Here is a 21,676-nt window from a genome sequence, read left to right as displayed (position 1 = left end):
TCCACACACCTCTTTTGGAAATCTGTTAAGCTACTCTAGAATCCGAGGATAATCAACTTGCCCTGGTTTGCCCACAATTTTCCTGGTTTTTCCAGTGAAAGTCCTGCATCTCTGAAAACCCGTCAATCCCAGATAAATCTGGACAGTTGGTCAACCTACTCTAAATTCACAATGAAACACATTAAAAGCAATTCTCAAAAAGATCAAACTTATCCTTTAGTAACCTAACTGCCCAATCTCCAAAGTCCACGGTTTTTAAAAGAAAAAAAAAAAGCAATAAAATGTAAAATCTCACAATGTCCTTCGATAGCCAATGAGAAATACTAGACATAAAAATAGCAGAAAAATCTAGTCCATACTGGGTGGAAGGTGAAGAGGGGGGAATGAGTCAACAGAAGAAGATCAGAAATGACCAAAATGACAGAATCACTTGATCAGGACATCAGAACACCCTTTATAAGTACATTCAATAGGACTGAGAATTTAAAGAAAACGAAACAAAAAATCATGAAGAGAGAAATGTAAGATACAAATAAGAACCAAGCAGGAATTTCAGAGATGAAAAATATAAGATCTGAAATGACTATTTCACTCAATGGACTTTACAGCAGATTAGATACTTCAGAAAGAAAAGATCAATGAACTGGTCATAGCAAGAGAAGCTACTCAGACCCTTAAAAAACTCTTGCATATGTTCTCCTCTGGGGGTTTTATAGTTTCTGGTCTTACGTTTAGATCTTTAATCCATTTTGAGTTTATTTTTGTGTATGGTGTTAGAAAGTGGTCTAGTTTCATTCTTTTACAAGTGCTTGACCAGATTTCCCAGCACCACTTGTTAAAGAGATTGTCTTTAATCCATTGTATATTCTTGCCTCCTTTGTCAAAGATAAGGTGTCCATGTGTGCGTGGATTTATCTCTGGGCTTTCTATTTTATTCCATTGATCTATATTTCTGTCTTTGTGCCAGTACCATACTGTCTTGATAACTGTGGCTTTGTAGTAGAGCCTGAAGTCAGGCAGGTTGATTCCTCCAGTTCCATTCTTCTTTCTCAAGATCGCTTTGGCTATTCGAGGTTTTTTGTATTTCCATACAAATTGTGAAATTATTTGTTCTAGCTCTGTGAAGAATACTGTTGGTAGCTTGATAGGGATTATGTTGAATCTATAAATTGCTTTGGGTAGTATACTCATTTTCACTATATTGATTCTTCCAATCCATGAACATGGTATATTTCTCCATCTATTAGTGTCCTCTTTGATTTCTTTCACCAGTGTTTTATAGTTTTCTATATATAGGTTTTTAGTTTCTTTAGGTAGATATATTCCTAAGTATTTTATTCTTTCCGTTGCAATGGTGAATGGAATTGTTTCCTTAATTTCTCTGTTTTCTCATTATTAGTGTATAGGAATGCAAGGGATTTCTGTGTGTTGATTTTATATCCTGCAACTTTACTATAGTCATTGATTATTTCTAGTAATTTTCTGGTGGAATCTTTAGGGTTTTCTATGTAGAGGATCATGTCATCTGCAAATAGTGAGAGTTTTACTTCTTCTTTTCAATTTGGATTCCTTTTATTTCTTTTTCTGCTCTGATTGCTGTGGCCAAAACTTCCAAAACTATGTTGAATAGTAATGGTGAAAGTGAGCACCCTTGTCTTGTTCCTGACTTTAGAGGAAATGCTTTCAATTTTCACCATTGAGGATAATGTTTGCTGTGGGTTTGTCATATATAGCTTTTATTATGTTGAGGTATGTTCCTTCTATTCCTGCTTTCTGGAGAGTTTTTATCATAAATGGATGTTGAATTTTGTCAAAGGCTTTCTCTGCATCTATTGAGATAATCATATGGTTTTTATTTTTCAATTTGTTAATGTGGTGTATTACATTGATTGATTTGTGGATATTGAAGAATCCTTGCATCCCTGGGATAAAGCCCACTTGATCATGGTGTATGATCTTTTTAATGTGTTGTTGGATTCTGATTGCTAGAATTTTGTTAAGGATTTTTGCATCTATGTTCATCAGTGATATTGGCCTGTAGTTTTCTCAAAATGGATTAAAGATCTAAACGTAAGACCAGAAACTATAAAACTCCTAGAGGAGAACATAGGCAAAACACTCTCTGACATACATCACAGCAGGATCCTCTATGACCCACCTCCCAGAATATTGGAAATAAAAGCAAAAATAAACAAATGGGACCTAATTAACCTTAAAAGCTTCTGCACATCAAAGGAAACTATTAGCAAGGTGAAAAGACAGCCTTCAGAATGGGAGAAAATAATAGCAAATGAAGCAACTGACAAACAACTAATCTCAAAAATATACAAGCAACTCCTACAGCTCAACTCCAGAAAAATAAATGACCCAATCAAAAAATGGGCCAAAGAACTAAATAGACATTTCTCCAAAGAAGACATACAGATGACTAACAAACACATGAAAAGATGCTCAACATCACTCATTATCAGAAAAATGCAAATCAAAACCACTATGAGGTACCATTTCACACCAGTCAGAATGGCTGCCATCCAAAAATCTACAAATAATAAATGCTGGATAGGGTGTGGAGAAAAGGAACCCTCTTACACTGTTGGTGGGAATGCAAACTAGTACAGCAACTATGGAGAACAGCGTGGAGATTCCTTAAAAACTGGAAATAGAACTGCCTTATGATCCAGCAATCCCACTGCTGGGCATACACACTGAGGAAACCAGAAGGAAAGAGACACGTGTACCCCAATGTTCATCGCAGCACTGTTTATAATAGCCAGGACATGGAAGCAACCTAGATGTCCATCAGCAGATGAATGGATAAGAAAGCTGTGGTACATATACACAATGGAGTATTACTCAGCCATTAAAAAGAATACATTTGAATCAGTTCTAATGAGGTGGATGAAACTGGAGCCTATTATACAGAGTGAAGTAAGCCAGAAGGAAAAACATAAATACAGTATACTAACGCATATATATGGAATTTAGAAAGATGGTAACAATAACCTGGTGTACGAGACAGCAAAAGAGACACTGACGTATAGAACAGTCTTATGGACTCTGTGGGAGAGGGAGAGGGTGGGAAGATTTGGGAGAGTGACATTGAAACATGTAGAATATCATGTAAGAAACGAGTTGCCAGTCCAGGTTCGATGCGCGATACTGGATGCTTGGGGCTGGTGCACTGGGGACGACCCAGAGGGATGGTGTGGGGAGGGAGAAGGGAGGAGGGTTCAGGATGGGGAACACATGTATGCCTGTGGCGGATTCATTTTGATATTTGGCAAAACTAATACAATTATGTAAAGTTTAAAAATAAAATAAAATTAAAAAAAAAAAAACAAAACTCTTGCAACTTCCTCTGGTGCTTTTGGGAAACCCAAGCCATCGTATATGGGGGCTTCCCAGGTGGTGCTAGCAGTAAAGAACCCGCCTGCCAATGCAGGAGACATAAAAGATGTGGGTTCGATCACTGGGTGGGGAAATGGCAACCCACTCCAGTATTTTTGCCTGGAGAATCCCATGGACAGAGGAGCCTGGTCCATGGGGTCACAGAGAGTCAGATACAACTAAGTAAATGAGCATGCATGCAAGCCATCTTATAAGATGTCAAGATCCCAAAAGTCTACAAATAATAAATGCTGGAGAGGGTGTGGAGAAAAGGGAACCCTCTTACACTGTTGGTGGGAATGCAAACTAGTACAGCCACTATGGAGAACAGTGTGGAGATTCCTTAAAAAACTGGAAATAGAACTGCCTTATGATCCAGCAATCCCACTGCTGGGCATACACACTGAGGAAACCAGAAGGGAAAGAGACACGTGTACCCCAATGTTCATCGCAGCACTGTTTATAATAGCCAGGACATGGAAGCAACCTAGATGTCCATCAGCAGATGAATGGATGAGAAAGCCATGGTACATATACACAATGGAGTATTACTCAGCCATTAAAAAGAATACATTTGAATCAGTTCTAATGAGGTGGATGAAACTGGAGCCTATTATACAGAGTGAAGTAAGCCAAAAGGAAAAACATAAATACAGTATACTAACGCATATATATGGAATTTAGAAAGATGGTAACAATAACCCGGTGTACGAGACAGCAAAAGAGACACTGATGTATAGAACAGTCTTATGGACTCTGTGGGAGAGGGAGAGGGTGGGAAGATTTGGGAGAATGACATTGAAACATGTAAAATAACATGTAAGAAACGAGTTGCCAGTCCAGGTTCAATGCACGATACTGGATGCTTGGGGCTAGTGCACTGGGACGACCCAGAGGGATGGTATGGGGAGGGAGGAGGGAGGAGGGTTCAGGATGGGGAACACATGTATACCTATGGTGGATTCATTTTGATATTTGGCAAAACTAATACAATTATGTAAAGTTTAAAAATAAAATAAAATTAAAAAAAAAAAAGAAAGTTGATGACAAAGACAAAAAAAAAAAAAGAAGTCAAGATGTTCTGCTGGAGAGATAACATGGAAAACACATGCAGAGATGCTACAGAGAGGAAGGGCAGACAAACCATATAAAGTCTGTCAATAGGCCTTGTTGTCCTAGGATATCGATCAGTGCTCTAGAAGAATCCAGCCTCAGCTACCACGTGGCCACAACTGCATGGGAAATCCAAACCAGAACTACCAAACAACTGCCCAGCTGAATCCAATTAAGCCACACAAGTGCAGGAGATAGAATGCTTACTTCTGTAAATCATTTAGAAATATAGAAGAGATGTGTAAGTCTGGAGGGATTTTCCAACTTTTTGGAGGCATCTGGATGGTAAACCATAGGCAGCCAAAGCTTTTATCTGTCATTGAAACATGTGACCATGACATGCAGCTTTATTTTTCAGCTCACCCTCAATGCAAACAGTTGTCTTAGTATTGAAGCTAAGCCCATCCTCTCAACTCCAACCTTCCCTCTGAATTACATTTTCCAGCTCTTTTCTAACCCACAGAACCTCTTTCACTGTTTCCACTGGCACCATTTTAAACCACTACCTCCAGAAACAGAGCATGTGTTTGACAGGTTGGGGCTGGGGAAGGGAGGGATTCCACTCACATTGCTCAGATATTGGAAAAGGGGAGGAGAAGGAAGACACCCTCTCATGGTCTAAGAAGAAAACAATATATTATTTCAGAGTTGTGAAGTAAAAAAGAGAAGTTACCAAGGCTGGTACATAATGGAGCAGAGATTATCACCTAGAAAATAAGACTGCAGCCAGGTGACTTGGAGTGTGGAATGCTAAGTCCTCGTTTATAGAATGGAAATCTGCAATAACATCTCTATATTTCAGTTCTGAGTTAAATTGACTTCCGGAGGCCCAGCCACCATTTTCAGAATATGTTTCCATAGGAAAATGTGTTTCTCATAAAAGCAATGTATTAATGATCCAGTGCTTTGAAAACTCACATCTGTAATATCACAAAGTCCAGTCATTCATCACCCAAATTGCAGAAATTCCCTACTACAGATAAGCAGTATTTCATAAATCAGGGTTAAATCCGACCAGTGGAGACGGCTCATGGCTCTTCAGAATCTCTCTCCCTGCCTAGTGCCTTCTTCTGGCCACCACTGTTCTGATGTGTTACGCTGCTTTTCTTGCTCATGGCTGATCTCACTGTATAGGTCAAAAGCACAGTGATGGCCAAGGACTATCACTAACACTCCTCCCAGCACTTTTAAGCCAAGTCTGGCACCTCACAAGCTGTCCCTACACTTACCAGTTTAATTTCTTAAGAGTTTGGATTCATTACATCCGTTCGTATTATTGGCTGGTACAAAACCAGAGTTCGTTGTGGTCTTCCCTCTAAGTATTCAGGCACATATACCCCATGCCTAAGACAGCTCACTTCTGAGTGGACCAACATGCACTGCAGTCTCAGAAAGAAACTTGGGCTGCCCCAAATGCCAGGACTTGACCCTGCCAAAATGCAGGATGCCTGGGGTCACACTGTAACCACACTGCACAGACTAGCTCAGAGCCTCTTCATGACCCAGAAAAAAACAGTAAAGCCAAGTGTACCATAGGAGACAGTAATAGTAACTTTAAAGACTCTGGCAATTAACTGGTGCAATCTAGGAGATGTCTGAAGAGACAGGCAGAGAAGAATTACTACCATCATCATTTTAAAAATATCTTTTAATTTTTTTATGTTAGTTAGTGATAGTCACTCAGTTGGGTCCAACTCTCTGTGACTCTATGGACTATAGCCTGCAGGCTCCTCTGTCCACGGGATTCTCCAGGCAAGAATACTGGAGTGGACTGCCATTTCCTTCTCCAGGGGATCATCCTGACCCAGGGATTGAACCCAGGTCTCTTGCATGGCAGGCAGATTCTTTACCATCTGATCCACCAGGAAATGTTATTTTTAATTTATCTGGCCTTGCCTTTTGGCACACAGGCTCTTTAAGTTGCAGCATTTGGGACCCAGTTCCCTGACCAGGGATCGAACCTAGGTCCCCCACATCGAAAGCACTAAGTCTTAACCACTGGACCACAAAGGAAGTCCCACTAGCAGCTTCTAGGGCAGACTATGGGGGTATCTTGGGTTTCAAACTGGACAGGTTCCGGGGAGAGTACCAACTATGCAAAGAGGGTCTGAGAAGTCAGTTGCTGCAAATGTGGCAGGAAGAGTCTTAGAGAATGTGGACATGTGGGGAAGCCCACTGGAGGCTTCAGGCATCATCAGAGAGACTTGCTCGGGGCAGAACTCCCTGTTGCAGAAGTTCTGCAGGGACTCTGAGGGAACAGGCAGCCCTGTAAATTCTTACTTCATCAGTCCTCATATCTTTAATTGTCAGGGCTCAGCAAGTGGCCCTCATCTGTATTTTGCTCACTGCTTCACCTTCTTCTCAACCCCGTTTATGCTTTATTTTACCCACTAAAGATTCAGCACTAGTTTTTACTTCACACTGATCACAGTCACCAGCTATGACTGAAGATAACGTTGCAGATGAAGGAAAGGAGAATGATCCAGCAGGACGTTATAGGGTGAAGATGTCAAGAACAGCACAAGACAGGGAGCCTGGCAATCATACTTTTCGAGAAATTCATCAGATGGCAACTGCAGGGATCTATGTATTTAGTCTTGTGGTTATTTTAAAAGCACATGCCACATACTTAAAAGTCAAAATTATGCTGTGTAGCACAAATCTTTCACTACATCAAAAGTTAAATTCAAGACTAGGACAGTTACATGTGAATAATAAGAGTAAGAGCAGCAAAATCTTTTTAAGTGGTCCTCTGGACTCAGAGTGGCAACGGGGGATCCAAAGGCAGGTGGGAGCAAAGGCAGGTTATAGCACAGGGTGCTCTATGAATTGAGTTTATAAAATTCATAAAGATATATTATGTAGTTATGATTATGAAGAATCAACACGATTATTTATGTCTGCATTGGGAGTATCTGTGGGGATTTAGGGACATCCCATGCACATCTAGAAGACTTGCTAAGAATATAATTTAAAGCCCAGTCTTAAGTATTGAGAAAAAAGTATTATTTGAACTGTGATAAGACACTATCATGTTTGCAGTATGTATTTTTTTCCCTCAGAGATAACTTTGTATGAGGGAAGCTGACTCCAGGTAGCACTGCAAAAAATGGTCCTTCCCCAGAGTTTTTTCATTAACTACTCTTTGCTCTTCCTTCACCACATCCCTTGTTCCCTCATCCTGTTCGTGTGTGAATTTCCTGAGCTAGGGAGGTCCAATTGATTAGAAATGTCTCCAGGTCACTGGGCAACAAAGGGCTCAGAGCACTGCTGGAAGGGGAGCTAAGATAATTACAAATCACATGATCAATACTACCACTGAGGTGCCTAATTTCACTGGAACACAGAAAGGAAGTGATAAACTCCTGCTGATGGAGTAGGGAGGGTTCCAGGCACTTCTTCTGAACCATGAATGTCTGGGGCTTCCCTGGTGGCTCAGAGGTAAACAATCTGCTTGCCAATGCAGGAGACACAGGTTCGATCCTTTATCCAGGAAGATCTCACATGCCAAGGAGCAAGCAAGCCCATGCCCCACAATTACTAAGCCTGTGCTCCAGAGCCCGGGAGCCGCCACTACTGAAGTCGATGCACCAAGAGCTCATGCTCCCCAATGAGAAGCCTGCACACTGCCACCAGAGAGCACCCTCCACTCGCCACAACTACAGAAACGCCTGCACAGCAACGAAGGCCCAGCATGGCCAAAAGTAAACAAATAAATAAAATTTTTAAATTAAATAAAAAGGAATCTCCCAAACATTAAAAAGAGAGGAAAGAATGGTTGAAAGAAACACAAACTATCTATCATGGTAAGAGAAAATCAGAGGAACACATTAAAATTAACTTCAGTATTTGAAGGCCTGCCTGGTTAAGAAGGATAAATGCTTGTTTTGGGGTCCTCCAGAGAGAAAACCCAGGATGTACCAAGGGAAGAATGCAGAAGGCAAACCTGAGCTCCACAAATCAATTCATTTCTACCAATTTAGGACTGAAGACAATTTTGTGAAAGAAGACTATCTTTTCCTTCAAAAGTCTACATGGAGCAAAGAGACCAATAGCAAATCATATTCTCCACATAAACAGTCACCTCACCTAGACAATTCCTGGAAAACAGAAAGTGTTAAACACATTTTTGTAAACATGTTAATTACAAATGTCAAAAGACAAATATTCCATTAAAACACAGAAGCTCATTCCATGGTGCTTATTTTCTCAGTAAGTAATGAAGTCTTGCAGATAAGAAAACCAGGCATAAGTTATTTGGATAAGCACTGATCAATTATGAAATCCCACAACAAAATAGCAAGAAGAAAACCCAATTCAGATGAATTAACAAATGTCATCAACCACTTTGATAACAAATTCAGTATAAATACTGAAAGAGCCCGAGGAAAGAATCTGACACTTCAATGTCCCCACTGGCACACACATTCTTCAGAACTCCAGGAAGACCTATTTCTCCATAACCAGGTTAAGTATCATCGACAGGTGTTATTTCATAAGTATGGGACTGAGATTTACAAAAAACACAGTGGATCTTATTCCTTCTGTCACAGTGGAGCTGTGATATATTCCAAGGGCAGACACTCACTCTAATCATTTGAAACAAAGGGACAGTCTCATTCATCCAACTAATCAATATGAATTCCCTGATCCAGAAAGGAAGTATAAATCAGTGGCTGCTCTGTGGTCAGTTTTCTCACCCACCTGTCCTCCTGGCCCAAGGGAGAACGAGGATCATGTGTCAGTGGCAAAATGACTTGGGCTTTTATATCGACAGACACAGCCACTGGGCTGCAAATCCTCCGTGGCAGCTGGGATCAGATCAATGTTGCTGAAGGTGAAGAAGCGGAGGTTTGTGGGGCCTGGGCGTGTATCACTTTTCACCTAATCATGGTTTGCATATTGCAAAAGATGCTCTTGTTTGTTAGGGAACAACAAAAGAAAATCCTGCCAAGTGTGCCCCAGCCCATCGAGCAAGAAGTTCAATCATTTAAAGGGAGTATCTGGCTTGTATCCTGTTCTATTTAAAGCTGCCCAATCACTGTATTTTTTAAAATATTTATTTATTTGGTTGTGTGAGGTATTCATTGCAGCACTCGGGCTCTCCAGTTGTCGCTCATGGGCTCAATAGTTGCCCTGCGGCATGTGGGATCTTAGTTCCTTCACCAGGGATCAAACCTACATCCCCTGCACTGGAAGGTTGACTATTAACCTCTGGGGGGCACAAGAGAAGTCCCTCAATCACTCCATTTTTGATGAACACCAAATAGGTATCAGAAAGTACTAAGTTTCTGCTCTCTGCCCCGTTAGAACCGCTTCCCACCCCTCATCAGCAGCTGACTTCTGGCTTTGTAAGGGTGTTGTGCCTGCTGAGGAGTATGCGCGGCTGGACACAGCCTCCCCTGCTTCCTGCCTGTGCGCGTGCTCACACATCACACTCCCTTATCAGTCCACCTCCTCCAAGGTCAGAGCACTGACCCATGGAGGATATCTGAAGATATAAAAATTTCCGCTCTAGCTACCCAGGCACAGATTTCTTTCCCTTTTGCTGGATCCAGAGATATGCTGCCCAGATCCCTGCAAGGGAGGGCTTGCTGCCCCGGGCAGAGTGCCATCATCTTTAGCGACTGACCAGTGGCAGAGCTGACATATCCAAGGTCAGGCTCCTTCCTGGGGTGGCCTATATCCAACAGCTGACAGACGCAGAAGTGTAAAGGCCTGGCACTCTATGCACAACTCCAGACCATTCTGAAGTTGACCATTCTGGCCACTCTAGCCCTAAAGCTCCCTGAGGTTCAGTATTGCTGGGTCTGGAGGGCTGCTCAAATTCTCTACCTCCTTATTTTTCCCCTCCCTTCAGTAAGTATTGGTCCCAAGGTCGCTCCTTATTAAGCACCCTGTTTAATAAACTCAGTGTGCTTCCTAAAGAGTCCAACCTAAGTCAATCCCTCATTTTCTCCTTCCTTACCTGCCACTGGATATATTTTTCTTAAAGGAAAAATCTTTATAGAAATAGGTAATGGGAAAGTGACAGAACATGACTCGTCTAGGGACTAACCCCACACAGCACTTTTTCAGTACAGACTGGAACACTTGGTCAAGGGATCAGTTCACTGGGGAAGAATTAAATGATCCTTACCCTTAAATGTAGTCTCTAGGATCTCATGGGAGAGACAGTATTATTACATGTGGAAGCAGCTCTAATTACAAGAAATAACTGCAGGTGAATACAAGGTAGCTCCCCCACCTGACAATGAATTTTACAGAGACAAAGCCACTCTATGCAAAACACCAATGTTTTAATCTCCACAATGTTGCAGGGAAGAGCCAAGTTCAAGAAAGTCAACCCAAGGAAAAGCACATTTGACAAAGACCTGCTAATAGGAGCTAGCTATTCAATTTGCAGTTGAGTTTTACTCATTAAAACAGTAAACATACTGTAGATTTAAAACCAACAGATACACTTATCTGCTAATAGTCAGCAAAGGTCTCTAAGATCAGAATGAATAAATTGTAGTGGAAGAGCATAGGGAAAGCATCTTTCCTAAATCCTACGTAACCTGAGGGCAGATTTCAGATTTGAGCCTTACTGGTAAAGTCCACCTTCTACAACTCCTTGTGACTGATGGGCACTCACTGTCAGCAATTTCTAATTCCACTAGAGTCACCTGTACTGCTGCCAAGTTGCTTCAGTCGTGTCCGACTCTGTGCGACCCCATAGACGGCAGCCCACCAGGCACCGCCGTCCCTGGGATTCTCCAGGCAAGAACACTGGAGTGGGTTGCCATTTCCTGCTCCAATGCATGAAAGTGAAAAGCGAAAGTGAAGTCACTCAGTCGTTTCCAACTCTTAGCAACCCCATGGTCTGCAGCCTACAAGGCTCCTCCATCCATGGGATTTTCCAGGCAAGAGTACTGGAGTGGGGTGCCATTGCCTTCTCCGAGAGTCACCTGTAGAGCTTTAAAAATACTGATGCCAAGTTCCACTATCAAAGGTTGACTTAATTGGTCTGGGTAGCAGCCAAGTAATCAGAATTTTTAATTTTTTTTTTTTTTTTGGCTGCACTGGGCTCTTAGTTGCAGCACTTGGGATCTTGTTCCCTGACAAGGATATAACTTGCTCCCTGAGTTGGGAGCACAATGTCTTGACCCCTGGACCACCAGGGAAGTCCCGGAATCAGGATTTTTAAAAGCAGGGTCTAGGTCATTTTACTGTAGAACCAAGGTTTGAGGACCCTCGTTCACGGGCATTTAAGATGTAGCTGCTCATCTTTTCCCTTAAATCTCACCAGCTCAGTTAACCTGTGCTGATACATCTCTTTCTCTAAGTCACTCCTTTCCAAGTATTTCCACAAGGCTACAAGGGGTGCCTCCCAGCTGCTGCAAAGCAGGAGCTGCCATTTTGCCCTCTGTGGCTCCGGCAATGTCGCCCTTGAGCCAGTGTTCTGCACTCCCAGGGAGGGCTCCTACTGTGAGTCCTCCTGCCCAGGAAAGGCACACTCTGCCAGCTGCCACTGTCCTCAGCACCCCCATCACCGTGCAAAACCTCCTGTGAACTGCCAGCATCATCTCCAGGCCCTGGCATACAATATCCCACAGAGATTTTGTTTCTGAAAACAGCCTTTGTGTCCATAAAACAAGCTGCTATTCAAATAGGACAAATCCCATGCCATTCCCAAATCCCCCTTCATTAGTCTCCAAACTTAAGTTTAAATCACAGCCTATATTTCACTGTAAATTTCCTATTTTGATTAATCCCCAGTTAATTGTTGTCTTCTCAATTCCTCATTTCTCTTCATTCTTCCCATCTATTTTATGGGCACATATACCCCTTATTTTCCATTCTCAAGAGCAATTCTGCTTCTGTGGGTTTATCCTATAAAAAATGCATATAGGATTTTTTGCATAATGTTGTATATTCAAGGATACTCACATGCAATGTTATTAGCACTAGCAAATAATTAGAAAACACTTTAACGCCAAAGAATATTCAGACTACCACACAACTTCACTCATTTCATATGCTAGCAAAGTAATACTCAAAATTCTCCAAGCCAGGCTTCAACAGTACATGAACCGAGAACTTCCAGGTGTTCAAGCTGAATTTAGAAAAGGCAGAGGAATCAGAGATCAAATGGCCAACATCCACTGGATCACAGAAAAAGCAAGAGAATTCCAGAAAAATATCTACTTCTACTGTGTTGACTATGCTTAATAAAGCCTTTAACTGTGTGGATCACAACAAACTGCAGAAAATTCTTAAAGACATGGAGAATACCATACCACCTTACCTGCCTCCTGAGAAACCTATATGCATGTCAAGAAGAAACAGTTAGAACCGGACATGAACAACAGACTGGTTCCAAATAGGGAAAGGAGTATGTCAAGAGTGTATATTGTCATGCTGCTTATTTAACTTATATGCAGAGTTCATCACGGGAAATGCCAGGTTGGATGAAGCACAAGCTGGAATCAAGATTGCCAAGAGAAATATCAATAACCACAGATATGCAGATAATACCATTCTTACACCAAAAAGATAGAATTAAAGAGCCTCTTGATGAAAGTGAAACAGAGTGAAAAAAACTGGCTTAAAACTCAACATTCAAAAAATGAAGATCATAGCATCCAACCCCACCACTTCATGGCAAATAGATGAGGAAACAACTAAAACAGTGACAGACTTTATTTTCTTGGGCTCCAAAATCACTGCAGATGGCAACTACAGCCATGAAATTAAAACACACTTGTTTCTTGGAAGAAAAGCTATGACAAACCTAGATGGTGTATTAAAATGCAGAGACATTACTTTGCCAACAAACCACCTAGTCAAAGCTATGGCTTTTCCAGTACTCATGTTAGGATGTGAGAGTTGGACAATAAAGAAGGCTGAATGCTGAAGAACTGATGCTTCTGAACTGTGGTGTTGGAGAAGACTCTTGTGAGTCCCTTGGACTGCAAGAGATCAAACCAGTCAATCCTAAAGGAAATCAATCCTGAATATTCATTAAAAGGACTGATGCTGAAGCTGAATCTCCAATACTTTGGCCATCTGATGAGAAGAGCTGACTCGTTAGAAAAGACCCTGATGTTGGGAAAGATTGAAGGCGGGAGGAGAAGGGGATGACAGAGGATGAGATGGTTGGATGGCATGACTGACTCAATGAACATGAGTTTGAGCAAGCTCCAGTAGATGATGATGGACAAGGAAGCCTGGCGTGCTATAGTCCATGGTGTCATGAAGAGTCAGACATGACTGAGCGACAAACAGCAACAACAAAGTGTCTCTCAGTAAGGCATTGATTAACAAATCCATGGTATCCTCATCCTCAGTTCAGCTCAATTCAGTTGCTCAGTCATGTCTGACTTTTTGCAACCCCATGGACTGCAGCATGCCTGCCTCCCTGTCCATCACCAACTCCTGGAACTTGCTCAAACTCATCCATTGAGTCAGTGATGCCTTCCAATCATCTCATCCTCTGTCATCCCCTTCTCCTCCTGCCTAGTCTTTCCCAGCATCAGGGTCCTAGAATTATGTAATAATACTTTTTTATTATTATAATTATTATTCTAGCATCCCATCCTAGAAGTAACTAATAACACTAGAAATATGGAGGTGTATCTATTTGTGCTTACATGGAAAATTTCTGATTTAAAGAAAAAAAAAGCAAATATTTTGAAGAGATAAATCACTAGAAGTGAAATAGAATTTGTAATAATAAAAAAAACTTCCTAGAAACAAAAGTCCAGGACCAGATGGATCACAAGCGAATTCTATCAAATGTATCAAATGGGGTTTCCCAGTTGGAACGATGATAAACAATCTGCCTGCCAATGCAGGAGATGCAGGAGATGTGGGTTCAATTCCTGGGTTGGAAAGATCACTTGGAGGAGGAAATGGCAACCCACTCCAGTATCTTGTCTGGGAAATCAAATGGAAAAAGCAGCCTGGAAGGCTACATACAGTCAGTGGGGTCACAAAAAGTCAGGCACGACTGAGCACGCATGCACACACCAAATGTACATAGAACTCATACCAATCCTCTGATCCTTCTCAAACTCTTCCAAAAGACTGAACAGGAAGGAAGGAGTATTCCCAAAAACATTCTATGAAGTCACCATTATCCTGATACTGAAACCAGACAAAGATATCACCAAAAACAAAAAGAAAGAAAATTACAGGTTAGTATCTATGATGACTACAGCTGCAAATATTCTCAAGATATTATCAAGCTACAGACTGGGAGAAAATATCTGCAAATGATGCAAACAGCTCATGCAACAACAAAAAATAAACCCAATTAAAGAATGGGCACAAGACCTAAAGAGACATTTCTCCAAAGAAGACATACAGATGTCCAACAAACACATGAGACAATGCTTAACATCGCTGAATACCAGACAAATGCAAATCAAAACTACAATGAAGTGGGACTTCCCTGGTGGTCCAGTGGTTGACTTCACCTTCCAACACAGGGGGTGCAGGTCTGACCCCTGGTTAAGGACTAAGATCCCGCAAGCCTCCTGGCCAAAAGACCAGAACATAAAAGAGAAGCAATACTGTAACAAATTCAATACTTAAAAAAAAAAAAAAAAAAAAGAATCTCAAACATATAACATTCACAATGGAGAGCATCAGGAATATAGGCAAAAGAGTGAAGTGGGCAAAAATGATCCAGGACAGTTTTGTCTAGTGTACCCTCCCAGGCTATCGGGGGTGAAAATAACCCACACATACAGGTTGTATTACAAATCTTTTCCAAGTTTAGCATCTGGGATATTTCAAGATGCCACAAGCCAATCATCTCCCCTCTATGAAGATCACTCACTGTACAAAAACCTGTCATAGGTCTTAACTGCTCTAGAATTTAGTCCTGCTCTAGAATTTAGTCCTGATTTCCAAAGCTTGACATTCAAACCTTTCATAATTTAGTCCTGTTCCGAATTTCACATCTCCTATTTACCCCTAAGTTATCCCCGCCCCACCCACACCCATCTACACAAGGGATTGTCCAGACAAAATGCCTTTCCATATCCCACTGACTTCCAGAATATGTGCCCTTTCCTCTTCTTTCCATCAGTAAAAACCGTACTTACTATTCTACAAGACTCAAATACTGCCATCTAAGTTAAGCACAGCACATCCCACCTCATTGGAATTCACTGCTTCCTATTCAGCCTCTCAAGGCCTTTTGCGCAGGATTCTATGATTACACGTAACATAACACACAGCACAGTCAGGCCTGGAGTTGTAACTGTACCCATGTGGACTTTATGGCACCCAGGTGTATCTTATTGATCACTGCTCTATATGTATGGAGCAAGTGATCAATAAATCTTCATAGACTGGAATTAGGCTGGATAATTGCAAAATTATGTCACTGAAAGTCAGTCTTGTTAGAAAGCCTATGATATGCCAAATGTGGCCTTTACTAAAGGTTGTATAAGAGAAATACTAAGCGGCTACTGTACCCTCGTGTTAGAAGCTATTTCTTTGGGGGAAAAAAGTTAAAATCATGACCATCATACAAATGTAAAATGAACACTTGCAAAAGAATTTCCTAAATTCATTAATTAATGAGGGAACCAGTAAGAAGTTAAAATTTGTTAGAATTATGTTCCCAGGTGGCACAGTGGTAAAGAATCCACCTGCCAATGCAGTAGCCATAGGAGATGCAGGTTCGATCACTAGGTCAGGAAGATCCCCTGGAGAAGGAAATGGCAACCCACTCTAGTGTTCTTGCCTGGGAAATCCCATGGCCAGAGGAGCCTGGCGGGCTACAGTCCCTGGGTTCACAAAGTGTTGAACATAACTGAGTATGCATGCATGCATATAGGGGCAGTCAGGAATACTGAAATGAGTTTACAAATAGTTATAAAACTAGTGAACAGCTCCAAGACAAGTAAGGCACCAGAAAAAAATTATTTATATTTTATGGACAATAATCACTTGCATTACTATCAGTTTTCCACAACTTAAAGAGCTGTAAATTAGCTCAAAGCCAATGAAAGAAACATATAACTTGGGAAAGTATACTAGAAAGGACACCCATTAATCACTTTTGCTCATTTCAAAATCTTTCACACTTCCTAACAGCTTCCCTCCCATGATCATAATAATTTCAGAGATTATTCTTGATCACAAAAAAGGCAGATCTTGTTAGGACTGACCTAACAACTCACTTGGAGAAGGCAATGGCACCCCACTCCAGTGCTCTTGCCTGGAAAATCCCATGGATGGAGGAGCCTGGCGGGCTGCAGTCCATGGGGTCGCGAAGAGTCGGACACAACTGAGCGATGTCACTTTCACTTTTCACTTTCATGCATTGGAGAAGGAAATGGCAACCCACTCCAGTGTTTTGCCTGGAGAATCCCAGGGACAGGGGAGCCTGGTGGGCTGCCATCTATGGGGTTGCACAGAGTCGGACACGACTGAAGTGACCTAGCAGCAGCAGCAGCAGCAACTCACTACATTTTAATTTGCTCTCTACTTGTCCATCACCTCTATTAAAATGTCAACGTCCTGAGGAAAAAAAAAAAAAAGCTGTCTTTGTTTTCAGTATTATTGTTTTAATAAATTAATATTTTCTTTGGTTTTCTGATAAGATTTGATCTCAAGTAAAGCCATCATAATATGTTTGTTCCCTTGAATAGAATATTTGTGAGCTGCAGAAGCCAATGAAATTTCTTTTCCAAATATGCCTTTATCAAGGAAAAGGAGCTCTTCGGCATTAAGGAATAATGACCTAGTTTGCTGTACTGTTTAATACCAATTTGTTCAAACACTAAAGAGCACAGAACAGCTCCGATATGCTTAGAAGTTAGAAACATTATACTTACAACTAAATCCAGCTTTACCATCTGATCAAGAAGCATTTAAGCCACATCACTATCCCTGTTTTTGAAATCTATTGGTTTCATACACCTGTTTGTAAAGAAGATAATATAAAGACGCAGTTAAGAGCAGCACACTGTGCTCCTATAAAAGGTTCAACATAGACAGATGGACTTGAACAAAACCACTGTTACATGAAATTATGATAGAAAACACTGGAAAACTTTTAAACACCCAACCAGAGGATATAATTTTGGAAAAGGCAATTGATTAATAACATGCATTGTAGTGCAGTTATTTTAAAATGATCATATCAAAAACTGTGCTTTCAAAAGGAAAAATATATGATCCATTAAAATGAAATATAACATAAAAGATTTATACCTACTTAAAAATATACAATCACTGGAACAAAGCTTGAATGGTAATAATGCATATTGAGAAGAACTGTAAGACACATTTTCTATTTTTGACATTTCCTTTGTATTGTTACATCAATGAGTTAGTCACTTTTTTTAAAAGAAAGGAAGGGGGGGGGGAAATGGTATTCTGTAAAGTCACTTCGGTAGCCTGTGATTTGGGTTCTTGTAAAAGCGTAAAGGAAAGGGTTTCATTATGCTTTGTTTTGCTAACAGACATCTGCTGTCCTTCTCCTGGTATGGTTTTCATTGGAGCTATTTTCAAAGTGCTTGAATCAGGATTAGCTACTGAGTAAGAGGCTTCTTGTTCTTTTAGTCACTAACTGACACAATTTGGCTTGAAATGCAGGATTCATCACTTTGTTGGGTCCTTTTAAGGGCTGGGCCACCCTGACCTTGAAAATTCCCAAAGAGGAAGAATTGGACTTTTAATAATACCATCATTCAAACAAGGGGTCTTAGATTTAACATCCACCCTCCAACCCTACACCTTCCACAGAGCACAAGACCTGAATAGACTGATGTGACCCCAATTATGCCTATTTCAGGGGAGTGACCCTATTAGATCGAAGCCTTGCCCACTTGAGTCATTCATGGAAGTCAGCAGAGCCAGGAAACAAGCTCTGGGGCAGCACTGTGTTCTCACCAAACATAGCTTCATGGAAGATATCCCACTGGTCATATGACATTTTGTGGCAAAAAGAATAACCTCACACACATTTATCAGATGCAAAAGTAACTACAGTTTTTTGCCTTGTTGCAATTTGTTGTTTGATATCAGAATATATTCTTAAATGTGGCTATGTTATACATAAATTTAATGCACATTTCTCACTTTATTTTTTTTCCTAATGACTTATTACTTGCTGTTTATTTTATATTCATTTTAGACTATAGAAATGATGTTAGAAAAAAGCAAATTCAAGTGATCTTCTTATTTGAGTTCAAAATGGGCCATAAAGCAGGAGAGACAACTCACAATATCAACAACACATTTGGCCCTGGAACTGCTAACGGATGTCCAGCGCAATGGTGGTTCAAGAAATGTTGCAAAGGAGATGAGAGCCTTGAAGATGAGGAGCACAGTGGCCGATCATTGGAAGTTGGCAACGATCAATGGAGAGCACCATCAAAGCTGATCCTCTTACAACTACACAATAAGTTGCCAAAAAACTCAGCATCAACCATTTTATGGTCATTCAGTATTTGAAGCAAATTGGAAAGGCAAAAAAGCTCAATACCTGGATACCTCGTGAACTGACTGAAAATCAAAAAAATCATCATTTTGAAGTGTTGCCTTCTCTTACTCTATGCAGCAACAATGAACCATTTCTTGATTGGATCATGATGTGTGATGGAAAGTGGATTTTATACAACAACCAGCAATGACCAGCTTAGCGGCTAGCACCGAAAACTGCAATGCCTGTAGCTGGCATTGGTCAACATAAAGGGCTCAATTCTTCTCCATGACAATACCTGACCACATGTTACACAACAACGCTTTAAAAGTTGAACAAACTGGGCTATGAAGTTTTGCTTCATCCGCCATATTCACCTGAGTGAGTGAAAGTCATTCAGTCGTGTTCAACTCTTTACAACTCCATGGACTATACATCCCATGGAATTCTCCAGGCCAGGATACTGGCATGGGTAGCCTATCCCTTCTCCAGGGGATCTTCCCAACCCAGGGACTGAACCCAGGTCTCCCGCATTGCAGGTGGATTCTTTACCACCTGAGCCACATGACCTCTTGCCAACCGACTACCACTTCTTCAAACATCTTGGACAACTTTTTGCAGGGAAAATGTTTCCACAACCAGCAAGAGGAAGAAAATGATTTCCAAGAGTTCCTCAAGTCCTGAAACACGAATTTTTATGCTACAAGAATACACCAAGTTATTTCTCATTGGCAAAAATGTATTGATTGCAATGGTTCCTATTTTGACTAATAAAGATGTGTTTGAGCCTAGTTATAATGATTTAAAATTCACTGTCTGATACCATAATTTTGTTTGGACCAACCTACTGCACTCTGTGACATGTATAAACACCTATTGTAGACATCCACAATAAACTCAGTGAGAAACAAGCACATGTGATGCAATAAGAATTCTCCAGGCAAGAATACTGGAGTGGGTTGCCATTTCCTTCTCCAGGGAATCTTTCCTACCCAGAGATCAAACCCAGATCTCCCACACTGCAGGCAGATTCTTTACTGTCTGAGCTGCCAGGGAGGCCCAAAGAATAACTCATATTTATATATTTCCTTGAGAAACACTGGGCTGGATGAAGCACAAGCTGGAATCAAGACTGTATGAAGAAATATCAATAACCTCAGATATGCAGATGACACCACTCTTATGGAAGAAAGCGAAGAAGAACTAAAGAGTCTCTTGATGAAAGTGAAAGAGGAGAGAGAAAAAGTTGGCTTAAAACTCAACATTCAGAAAACTAAAATCATGGCATCTGGTCCCATCACTTCATGCCAAATAGATGGGGAAACAATGGAAACAGTGACAGACTTTATTTTGGGAGGGGCTCCAAAAATCACTGCAGATGGTGATTGCAGCCATGAAATTAAAAGACTTGCTCCTTAGGAAAAAAGTTATGATCAACCAAGACACATATTAAAAAGCAGAGACATTACTTTGCCAACAAAGGTCCATCTAGTCAAGGCTATGGTTTTTCCAGTACTCTTGTATGGATGTGAGAGTTGGACTATAAAGAAAGCTGAACCCCAAAGAATTGATGCTTTTGAACTGTGGTGTTGGAGAAGACTCTTGAGAGTCCCTTGGACTGCGAGGAGATCCAACAAGTCCATCCTAAAGGAGATCAGTCCTGGGTGTTCATTGGAAGGACTGATGTTGAAGCTGAAACTCCAATATTTTTGCCACCTGATGTGAAGAACTGACTCATTTGAAAAGACCCTGATGCTGGGAAAGATTGAAGGCGGGAGAAGATGAGATGGTTGGATGGCATCACCAACTCGATGGACATGAGTTTGAGTAAACTCTGGGAGTTGATGATGGGCAGGGAGGCCTGGTGTGCTGCGATTCATGGGGTCGCTAAGAGTCAGACACGACTGAGCGACTGAACTTAACTGATACATTTCCTTGGTGGTTTCTCAGTGCTCACTGTTGTTTCCTCGTCTCCCCTCATTGCCTTTCTGTCTGAAAGCAGGAGCCTGCATGCTGGAGTGCTTTGGAATCTGTCCTTTTACCTCTATCCATGTAATAAATATTATGTGAGTATTGTGCACATAAAATATCAGATTAATTGGGTCTGGAGGCTCATGCTTGGGGCCAGGAAGAAGTACTGTGGCCCCCACCTCACGAGTAAATGGAGGTTCTCAACCAAAATTTGGTTTAGATGCCAAGACTGATGACACCACAAACTCACCAACGAGGCATGGACAGATTTATTACTCACAAAATGAAGTTCTGTGTGGAGAGCTGCATGGGTTCAAAGCATGGCTAAGCATGCCTCGAAAGAGGAGAATAAAGCATGGCTTGGGTCTGTGTTGATTATGAGGTAGGGGAATGGCACAGGTGAGCCAGCGCTGGCAGTTTGAACTTCATGCTGCTGCATGGAAGGAAGACCCTGCACTTTCTGAACACAATTTCCGAATGTGGGACAAAGGAGAGGTAAGATTGATGGGGACTGAAGGAGTCTTTGGGGCCTAGGAAAGAAAACAACAGTTTCAAAGGCCCTTGCTGAATCATCTAACTTCAGAGAAAACAAAACAGAACTTTAGGTCCCGCCCTGATGCTCCAGGCCAGTGCATCTATCTGGGACTTATCTCCCCCTGCCAAGAAACCTTCCACCCCCTACACCTGCCCAGAAGACTTATCACCCCCTGCCCAACTACACATGCCATCTCAACTAAAGAATACCCAAAACATCCTGCCTGATTAACGTTTCCC

Source organism: Bos mutus, chromosome 18 (assembly GCF_027580195.1).
Source record: "Bos mutus isolate GX-2022 chromosome 18, NWIPB_WYAK_1.1, whole genome shotgun sequence".
Lineage (NCBI taxonomy): Eukaryota > Metazoa > Chordata > Mammalia > Artiodactyla > Bovidae > Bos > Bos mutus.
The sequence above is the reverse complement of the archived record's forward strand: the minus strand, read 5'-3'. Positions refer to the sequence as shown.